Raw genomic sequence first — 11,853 nt, 5'->3', positions numbered from 1 at the left:
AGTTACATTTTCGAGCAAGTATGAGAGCAGTATTAAGACATTCAGACATTAAAGGACTCAAAAAGTTACCTTCCTTTGCACCCTTTTTCGAAAAAGAATTGGAAGTTGGGTTTCCTTGAAGAAGGATTCTGAAAAGAAAAATCACTTTCAAGACACAAGGAATTCAACATTGTCTCCTCATTCACTGACTCCAGACCCACCAGCCTTCTTTTTTTTTGAGACGGAGTCTCGCTCTGTCGCCCGGGCTGGAGTGCAGTGGCCGGATCTCAGCTCACTGCAAGCTCCGCCTCCGAGCAGATGGGACTACAGGCGCCCGCCACCTCGCCCAGCTAGTTTTTTGTATTTTTTAGTAGAGACGGGGTTTCACGGTGTTAGCCAGGATGGTCTCGATCTCCTGACCTCGCGATCCGCCCATCTCGGCCTCCCAAAGTGCTGGGATTACAGGCTTGAGCCACCGCGCCCGGCCCCACCAGCCTTCTTATGCTGTCTTGTAAGACATTTGTTAGGCATACTCTACCTCAGAATGCTCACACTTCTTGATTATCCTTCAGGAAATTATTATCTCCTAGATATCTGCATGGCTTGCCTCCACAACTCATCCAAGTTTTAGATAATTATCACCTAATGCTAGAGGCGTTTATTGACCATTTTCTATTATGTAGCCACTCTACCTCTCCTCATTTACTCTCTAACCTCTTACCTTGTAGTTGGTCTTCATAGGATTCGTCTCCAGCTGTTTTATGCTGTTCTCATGCTGCTAATAAAGACAAACTGAGACTGGGTAATTTATAAAGAATAAAAGGTGTAATGGATTCACAGTTCCACATGGCTGGTGAAGCCTCATAATCATGGCAGAAGATGAAGGAAGAACAAAGGGATGTCTTAAATGGTGACAGGCAATAGAGCTTGTACAGGGGAACTCCCATTTATAAAACCATCAGGTCTCATGAGACATATTCACTACCAGGAAAACAGTATGGGGGAAACCACCCCATGATTCAATTATCTCCACCTAGCTCTGCCCTTGACACATGGGGATTATTATAATTCAAGGTATGATTTGGGTGGGGACACAGCTAAATCAGATCATTTCAGCCCTGGCCCCTCCCGAATTTCATGTCCTAACATTTCAAAAGCAATCATGCCTTCCCAACAGTCCTCCAAAGTCTAAACTCATTTCATCATTAACTCAAAAGTCCACAGTCCACTGTCTCATCTGAGACAAAGCAAGTCCCTTCTGCCTATGAGCCTGTAAAATCAAAGCAAGTTAGTTACTTCCTAAATACAATGGAGGTACAGGCAGTGGATAAATATACATGTTTCAAATGGGAGAAACTGGCCAAAATGAAGTGGCTTCAGGCCCCATGAAACTCCGAAATCCAACAGCGCAGTCAAATCTTAAAGCTCTAAAATTATCTTCTTTGACCCTGTGTCTCACATCCAGGTCATGCTGATGCAAGAAGTGATTCCCATAGTCTTGGACAGCTCCACCCCAGTGGCTTTGCAGGGTGTAGCACCCCTCCTGGCTGCTGTCATGGACTGGCACTGAGTGTCTGCAGCCTTTCCAGATGCACGGTGCAAACTGTCCATGTATCTAACATTCTGGGATCTGGAGGACAGTGGCCCTCTTCTCACAGCTCCACTAGGCAGTGTTCCAGTGGGGACTCTGTGTAGGGGCTGCCAACCCATGTTTTCCTTCCTCACTGTCCTAGCAGGGGCTCTCCATGAGGCCTCTGCCCCTGCAGCAAACGTCTGCCCGGACATCCAGGCACTTCCATGCATCCTCTGAAATCTAGGGAGAGGTTCTCAATCATCAGTTCTTGACTTCTGTGCATCTGCAAGCTAAACACCACTTGGAAGACACCAAGGTTTGCAACTTGCACCATCTGAAGCTAAGGCCTGAGCTCTACATTGGCCCCTTTTAGCCACAGCTAGTTCATAGGGCGCCAAGTCTCAAGACTGCACAAAATAGCAAAGCTCGGGGACTGGCCCACAAAACCATTTTTTTTTCCTTTTAGGCCTCTGGGCCTGTGATGGGAGGGGCTGCCTTGAAGACCTCTGACATACCCTGGAGACATTTTCCCCCTTGTCTTGGTGATTAACATTTAGCTCCTCATTACTTATGCAAATTTCTGTGACTAGCTTGACTTTCTCTGCAGAAAATGGGTTTTTCTTTTCTGTCACATCATCAAGCTACAAATTTTTTGAATTTTTATGTTCTTGCTTCCCCTTTAAAGCGTTAAGTTCCAATTCCAATCCATATCTTTGTGATACATAAAACTGGGTGCTTTTAACAGCACCCAAGTCACATCTTCAATGCTTTGCTCCTTAGAAATTTCTTCCACCAGATTCCCTAAATCATCTCTCTAAGGTTCAAAGTTCCACAAGTCTTTAGGGCAAGGGCAAAATGCCACCAGTCCCTTTGCTAAAATACAAGAGGAGGCACCTTTATTCTAGTTCCCAACAAGTTTTTCATCTCCATTGAGATTATCTCAACCTGGACTTTACTGTCCGTATCACTATCAAAGCATTTTGTTCAAAGCCATCCAACAAGTCTCTAAGAAATTCTACACTTTCCCACATCTTCCTGTCTTTTTCTGAGCCCTCCAAACTGTTCCAATCCCTGCCTGTTACCCAGTTCCAAAGTCACTTCCACATTTTTGGGTATCTTTACAACAGTGACTCACTACCTGGTACCAACTTACTGTGTTATTCTGTTCTCACAGTCCTAATAAAGACATACCTAAGACTGGGTAATTTCTAAAGAAAGAAAGGTTTAATGGACTTACAGTTCCACGTGGCTTGGGAGGCCTTGCAATTAAGGCAGAAGACGAAGGAAGGCATAGGAACTTCTTACATACTGGTGGGCAAGAGATCTTGTGCAGGGGAACTCCCATTTATAAAACCATCAGATCTTGTGATACTTATTCACTACCAGGAGAACAGTATGGGGGAAACTGGCCCCCTGATTCAATTATCTCCACCTGGCCCCACCCTTGACATATGATGATTATTACAATTCAAGATGAGATTTGAATGGGGGACACAGCTGAACCATACCACCTTCTGATTTAAAATGTAAAATACTAATACATATTTAAATTGTGTTGCATCGAATATGTGTATATTACATATATCATATAAACATGCATTTACAAATAATCGATAAAATTTAATATAAAGATTGTTTGCTTACCATCTACTTATTCACAGGAATGCAAGCTCTATGTTAACAGGAATTTTATCAATTTTTTCACAGTTTTCTCAGTAATTAGAACATTACCTGACATATAGAATAATATGTATTTGTTAAGTGAATAGTTAGCTTTTATGTCAATCATATTTTTAAATACCCTACTAGTTATCTACTTTTATTCTCCTTGTCCTTGTGTGAGTAAATCTTATTAATTTTACTATTATTTGTAAAGAATCTTGAGAAGAGGAAGAGAGAGAGACATGTTTAATCTTTAAACTCTTTCAGGAGTCACTTTAAAACACTCTTCTGTGGTCAGACGAAATTTCCCAAAGGAAATGCCAAGCTATGACCTGATTAATACACAGATAGCAACTCGTTAAAAAAAAAAAAAAAAAAAGCAGTGAAAAAGCGTGAGTAATACAACATTGTCCATGCTGCTAGAATTTGATAGTGAGATTATTATTTTTCAAAGTGCTATCCCAATGTATTTAAAATCTGATCTGAGAAATGAAACTAGCCAGACTGCTGGGAAGATGTCCAGTTTTTGGTGTGCTAAGCACTGACGGTCATTTATTCACACTTTCATTTTAGTTGACTAAGAATATTGATTTAATTTAAACTGGATGAACTTGTATGTGTTATACTTCAGTGTACTTCACTGAGCTATAAAGTCAACAGTCCACTACAATGGTATAAATGCTATTTACTTTAAATAAGCCAAAGAAAAATAATTATTTTCTGTCTCCAGTTTTTCCCAAGATAAAGTGACCTGAATTATATTACACTCTCATGTCTGATGCTTGCCTTTTGTTTTAAGGCCATTTGTGATTATTGTATTTGTTTTACAGTTCCCTAGTAACTAAAGTTATATGATTACATCAATACATTATATCAATTTTTGTAGGAATCACAGATAACCATGACATTTTTATGTCACCCACTTTTATATATGATTTTGGAATATATTTTGCTTCACATCTTGAGAAGCAATCGCTCTGATACATATCTTTTACCACTTCAGTTATTAGTTAATAAGCATTTATTATTGCCAAGCCACCTAACCTCTCCACTATTTACTTTCCTCTTTCGTAAATTAAGAGTGATGATCTCATAAAGCGATTTTAAATTGTACTCATGGGCACTCTTCAGGTTCAACATTATCTTCAGGAAAACTATTTTCTTAGGGTGCCAGAGGGATTAAGGGGAGAAAATGATAAAGTAAGATTTTAAAGCCCTTCAGTTTCCCTTTATGTCATTATGGAGTGCCTGAAAAATACGTCTCCAAACACAGTTTCCCATTTGTGTTTATCTATTGGATTTGCACAGAAGAGTTATTTATTTTGATGTTTTACCTGCAAAGATAACTTTAGTTATCTTAACTTTAACTTTAATTTGGAGACCTTCAAACTGGCAAAAATTATTGATCCTTTATTGCTGCTGATGTTCATAAACACAAAATGCCACCTACTCGTTGTTTTATTGTGGTGGAAATATTTAATAGCGTGTCTACACTTTTAACAAAATCTTAAGTGTACAGTACAGTCTTTATAACTACACTTGGCCCTTGAACAACATGGTTTGAACTGCGTAGGTCCATGGATACACAGATTTTTCTTCCACCTCTGAGATAGCAAGGCCAACCCCTATACTTCCTCCTCCTCCTCAGCCTACTCAAAGTGAAGATAATGAAGATGAAATCTTAATGATAATCCACTTTTCCTTAATTAATAGTAAATACATTTTTTTCTTCCTCATGATTTTTTAAATGCAATTTTCTTTTCTCTAGCTTAGTTTATTGTAAGAATGTAGTATGTAATACATACACAAAATATGTATATGTTTACATTATCAGTAAGGCTTCCAGTCAAAGTAGGCTATCAGTAGTTAATCTTTGGGGAAGTCAAAAGTTATTTGTGGATTTTTGGCTGTGAGAAGAGATTAGCAACCCTAACTCCCATTTTATTCAAGAACCAACTGTACAGGAAAGATACTACAAAAAAGATTTCTAAAACATGTCTAATTTGCACAACTAAAATGTTTTACTTATTGAACAACTCCATATTCTCTCTTACGCCTTTTCGCTCTGCTTCTCCAGTCCCTGGTAACCACCATTCTGCTTTTTGCTTCTATGAATTTAGCTAATTTAGATACCTCATGTAAGTGAAATCATAGAGCATTTATCTTTCACTTAGGATAAGAACCACACGTTTCATCCATGTTGTTGCATATTGTAGGACTTCTTTTTTTGTTAAAAATGAATAATACTTTATTTTATGTATATACCTTATTTTCTTTATCCATTTATTCATTGATAGACACTTAGGTTGATTCCATATTGTGGCTATTGTGAGTGATGCTGCAAAGAATATTGCGATGCAGGTATCTCTTTGACATACCGATTTCATTTCCTTTGAATGTATACCCAGAAGTGTAAGCTGCCAGATCATCAGTATTTCTATTTTTAACTTTTTGAGAAACATCTATGCTATTTTCAATAATGGCTTCATGAGTTTATATACCCCTATATAGCATACAAGGGTTCCCATTTTTCTGCATCCTCACCAACACATATCTTATGTTCTTTTGATAATGGCTTTTGATAAAAGTCATTCCAACAGGTTTGAGATGCTATCTCATTGTGGATTTAACTTGCATTTCCCTGCTAATTAGTGTCATTGAGCTTTCTTTTTCATATACTTGTTGGCCGTTTGTATGTCTTCTTTTGAGGAATGTACATTTAATTACTATGCCCATTTTTTGATTGGGTTAATTGGCTTTCTTATTATTGAGGTTTTTAACTTCCTGATATATTTTGAATATTAACTTCTTATAATATATATTACTCTGTTCTCACACTCTTATGAAGAAATAGGCATTGAGTGTCTGCATCCTTTCCAGATGCACGGTGCAAACTGTCCGTGAATCTAACATTCTGGGGTCTGGATGAATGAATCTAGGTAATTTATAAAGAAAAGAGGTGTGATTGGTATATGATTCCCCAGGCTATACAAAAAGCATGCTGCTGGCATCTGCTCAGCTTCTTGGGAAATCTCAGGAAACACTATCATGGTGAAAGGTGAATGGGAAGTAGGCACATATTACATGGCTGGAGCAGGAAGAAGAGAGGGGGAAGGAGGTGCCACACATTTTTAAACAACCAGATCTCATGAGAACTCACTACCACAATACAGTACCAAAAGGGAACTCTGCTCCCACCAATCACCTCCCACCCGGACCCACCTCCAACACTGGGGGTTACAACTCAACATGAGATTTGGGTGGGGACAAAGATTCAAATTATATAATTCTGCCCTGATCCCTCCCAAATCTCATGTCCTCCTCACATTGCAAAATACAATCATGGCATCTCAACAGTTCCCCGAAGTCTTAATTCATTTTCACATCAACTCAAAAGTCCAAAGTCTCATCTGAGATAAGGTCAAATCCCTTTCGCCTATGAGTTTCTTAAAAAAAAAAAAAAAAAAAAAAAAAAAAAAAATTAGTTATTTTTCTAAATACAATGGGAGTACAGACATTGGGTAGATACTCCTATTCCAAAAGGGAGAAATTGGCCAAAAACAGGGGGCTACAGGCCCTACACAAGTCCAAAACCTAGCAGGGCAGTTATTAATTCTTAAAGCTCCAAAATAATCTCCTTTGACTCCATGTTTCACATGCAGGGTACACTGATGCAAGGATTGGGCTCCCAAGGTTTTGAGCAACTCTTCCCCTGTGGCTTTGCAGGGTTCAGATCCCACAGCTGCTCTCATGGGCTAGTGTTGAGTGCTTGTGGCTTTTTCAGGTGCAGGGTGAAAGCTGCTGGTAGATCTACCATCCCAGGGTCTGGAGAATGGCAGCCCTCTTCTCACAGCTCCACTAGGCAATGCCCCAGTGGGGATTCTGTGTAGGGGCCCCAACCACACTCTTCCCTTCCACACTGCCCTAGTAGTGGTTCTCCATAAGGGCTCCACCCCTGAAGCAGGTTTCTTCCTGGAAATCCAGGCTTTCCCATACATCCTATGAGATCTAGGCAGAGGCTACCAAGCCTCAACGCTTGCATTCAGTGCACTTGCAGGCTTAACATCACATGAAGACCACCAAAGCTTATGGATTGGCACTTCTGAAGCAGTGGCCCAAGCTATCCCTGAGCCCTTTTGAGCCACAGCTGGAGCTGGGGTGGCTGAAATGCAAGAAGCAGTGACCTGAGGCTGCTCATGGCAGCAGGGCCCTGGGCCTGGTCCATGAAACCTTTTAATCCTTCTAGACATCTATCTGGACCTATGATGGGAGGAGCTGCGACAAAGATCTCTGAAATGCCTTCAAGGTCTTTTCTCCATTTTCTGGGCTATAGGCATTTGCCTTTTTGTTTTTTAGTTATGCAAATTTCTGCAGCCTGCTTGAATTCCTCCTGTGAAAATGGGCTTTTCTTTTCTACCACATGACCAGATTTTTGCAAATTTTCCAAACTTCTATGCTCCGATTTTCTTTGAAAAAATACGTTTCAGTTTCAGATCATTTCTTTGTTCATGCATATACACTTAGACTGTCAGAAACAGTCAGGTGACTTCTTGAATACTTTTCTGCTTAGAAATTTATTCTACCAGATATCCTAAATCATATATCTCCAATTCAAAGTTCCACAGATTCCTAGGGCAGGGGCACCGTCAACCAAGCTATTTGCAAACATGTAACAAAAGTGACCTTTGCTCCAGTTTCCAATAAGTTCCTTATCTCCGTATGAGACCTCATCAGCCTGTTCATCTCTGTTCATATCACTCTCAGTATTTTGGTTACAACCATTCAGTGAGGAAGTTTCAAACTTTCCCTCATTTTCCTGTCTTATTCTCAGTTCTCCACAGCCTTCCAACCTGTTCATTACTCAGTTACAGAGTCACTTTCACATTTTCAGTTATCTTTCTAGAAATGTGCCACTCTTCAGTACCAATTTTATGTATTGGTCCATTGTTACACTGCTATAAAGAAATACCTGAGGCCAGGCATGGTGGCTCACACCTGTAATCCCAGCACTTTGGGAAAATAGGCAGGGAAATAATTTGAGGTCAGGAGTTCAAGAACAGCCTGGCCAACATGGTGAAACCCCATCTTTACTAAAAATACAAAAATCAACCTGGCATGGTAGTGCACACCTGTAATCCCAGCTACTCAGGAGGCTGAGGTGTGAGAATCACTTGAACCTGGGAGACGGAGGTTGCAGTGAGCTGAGATTGTGCTACTGCACTCCAGCCTGGGTGACAAAGCTAGATTCCATCTCAAAAAAAAAAAAAAAAAAAAAATACCTGAGACTCAGTAATTTATACAGATAAAAAATGTTTCTTTGGCTCAGGATTCTGAAGACTGTACAGGAAGCATGATGCTGGCATCCGCTCAGCTTCTGGGGAGGTCTCAGGAAGCTTACAATCCTTGTGGAAGGCAAAGGGGAGTCAGACATGTCTTATATGGCATGAGCAGGAGGAAGGAGGGGGAAGGTGCCACACACTTCTAAACAACCAGATCTCATGAGAACTCACCATTGTAGCACAGTACCAAGGGGAAATCTGCCCCCATGATCCAATCCCCTCCCACTAGGCCCCACCTCCAACATTGGGAAATACAATTCATTATGAGATTTGGATGGGGACATAGATCCAAAACGTATCATCACATATATGCCTTGCAAATATGTTCTCCTATTCTGAAGGTTATCTTTTCATTCTGTTGATTGTTTTCTTTACTGAGGAGAAAGTTTTTAGTTTTGTGCAATTCTATTTGTCTATTTAGGCTTTTTTGTATGTGCTTTTGGAGTTATAGCAAAAAAAAAAAAAAAAAGGTCAAGACCAATGTCAAGAACTTTTTTCCTATGATTTTTTTCTAGTAGTTTTACAATTTCAGGTCTTACATTTAAGTGTTTACTTCATTTTGAGTTTACTTTCTATGGGTTGTGATAAGGGTCTAATTTCATTTGACATGTGAATATACACTTTTTCCAACATCAATTATTGATGAGATTATCCTTTCTCCATTGTGTTCTTGGAAACTTTTTCAAAATCATTTTATCTTGGACATTTAAATTTATTCTTGAGCTCTTAATTTTCTTCCACTAGTCTTTGTGTGTGTGTATTGGTGCCATGCTGTTTTGATTACCATAGCTTTGTGGTAAATTTTGAGGTAAGGTAGTTTAAGGCCTTCAGCTTTGTTTTGTTTTCTTAAAATTGATTTGGATGTTAGTGTTTTTTTTTGTGGCTCTGAACAAATATTTGAATTTTTAATTATTTCTGTGAAAAAATGCTATTACAGTTTTGATCAGAATTTTATTTAACTTGTTGGCCACTTTAAGTAGTATAGATATTTTAACATTATGATTTTTCTCATCCATTAACATAGGATATTTTTTATGTCTTCCATTATTTTTGCCAAAGTTTTACAGTTTTCAGAGTACAAGACTTTCACCATCTTGGTTAAATTTATTCATATTTTATATTTTGACACTATTACAAATGAGATTGCTTTTATAATTTCTTTTACAGTAGTTTATTGTTGATGTATAGAAATGCTACTTATTTGTATATGTTGATTTTATCTCCTGCAACATAAATGAACTTATGTCTTAATTTGAACAGTTATTTGGTGGTGTCTTTTGGTTTCTCTATATGCAAAATCATGCCATCTATAAATACAGAGCATTTTATTTCTTCCTTTCTGATTTAGATGCTTTTCATTTATTTTCTTGCCTAGTTGCTCTAACTAGGACTTTCACTAGTAAGCTATACAGAAATGTGGAGAGTAAGCATCCTTTACCTGTTCCTTATCTTAGAAGAAAAGCTTTCAATGCTTTGCAATAGTGTATGATGTTTGCTGTGGGCTACTAGTGTATATTTATTGTGTTGAGGTAAATCCTTCTATACCTACTTTGATGAGAAATTTTTATAATGAAATGATGTTGAGTTTCATCAAATGCTTTTCATGCATCTGTGGAGATGATTTTTATCTTTTAGTCTGTTGATGTGATGAATTACATTATTGATTAGTCTAAGTTAAACCATACTTGCATCCCAGAGATACATCCTAGTTGCTCTTAATGAGTGACACTTTTAATGTACTGTTGAATTCAGTTTGCTAATATTTGGTTAAGGATTTTTACATCTATGTTCATCAGGAATAGTGGTTCATAATCTTATTTTTTATAGTGTCTTTTCCTGGATAATACAGGCTTTACAAAATAAGTTTTAAAGTATTTTTAAAGCATTTTATCCCTTTTAAGTTTTGGGAAAGTTTGAAAAAAATTGGTTTGAGTTCTTCTTTAAATGTTTGATTGAATCTACCAGTGAAGCCATCAATTTACGCTGTTCTTTGATGGAAGCCTCTTTATTACTGAATTAATTTATTACTCATTATTGGTCTGTTCAGATTTTATATTACTTCATGATCCAGTATTGGTAAGTTTTGTTTCTAGGAATGTTTTTATTTCTTCTATGTTATCAAATTTGTTGGCATATAATTGATCATTGTAGTTTTTTGTGATCCCTTGTGATATCAGTTACAATCTCTCCTCCTTTATTTTTTACATTAATTATTTTAAACATTTTTATTTTTTCTTATTTTAGCTTAAGATTTTTCTATTTTTAGCTTTTAAAAAACCAATTCTTCATTTCAATGATCTTTTCAATTTTTTTATAGTCTCTATTTCATTTATTTCTGTCTTGACATTTATTATTTCCTTTCTTCTACAAGCTTTGGGCTTAGTTTGTTCTTCCTTCTCTAGTTCCTTTTTCAATTTAGTTATTGGATTTTTCAACTCTATGGTTCCTCTGTGTATTCTTTTCGGGAATTTGTATATTATTCATACATTGTTTTCTTGTGCTTGATCTACTGCTAGATCTTATCCATTCTAACTATATTTTTGTACTTACTAACCATGCCCACACCCCTTCACTACCACTCCCAGTCTCTAGTAACCAACATTCTGCTCTCCATCTCAATTAGTTTACTTGTTTTAAGTTTTAGCTTTCTAAATGTGTGAAAAGGTAAACAGTTTGTCTTTCTGTGCCTGGCTTATTTCATAATGCCTTTCAATTCCATCCATGTTGTTGCAAGTGACAGGATTTCATTCTTTTTATGGCTTAATCATACTCCATTTTATATATATGTACCATGATTACTTTATCTATTTGTCTGTTGATGGACACTTAAGTTGCTTCCAAATCTTGGCTATTGTGAATAGTACTACAAAAATACATGAGAGTGCAGATATCTCTTCAATGTACTGATTTCACATCTTTGGGGAACGTACCTTGGAATGGAATCACTGGATCGTACAGTACCTCTATTTTGAGTATTTTGAAGAACCTCCATACTGTTTTCCATAGTGGTGTACTGAATCACGTTCCTACCAGGAGTGTAGAAGTTCTCCCTTTTCTCCACATCCTCACCAGCATTGTTATGACCGTACTTTTAGATATAAGCCATCTTTACTGGAGTAGGATAATGACTTATTGTAGTTTTGATTTTCATTTATCTGATGATCAGTGATGTTGAGCACGTTTTCATATACCTGTTTGTCATTTTTATGCTAAAATAGTTGCAGGGTTGGAGAGAATTGAATCCAAATTTGAAATAATGCTACCATGGATAAAATGCTATCATATAGCATTGCATGCTAC

The sequence above is a fragment of the Macaca nemestrina genome, chromosome 14 (assembly GCF_043159975.1).
Source record: "Macaca nemestrina isolate mMacNem1 chromosome 14, mMacNem.hap1, whole genome shotgun sequence".
Taxonomy (NCBI): domain Eukaryota; kingdom Metazoa; phylum Chordata; class Mammalia; order Primates; family Cercopithecidae; genus Macaca; species Macaca nemestrina.
The sequence above is the reverse complement of the archived record's forward strand: the minus strand, read 5'-3'. Positions refer to the sequence as shown.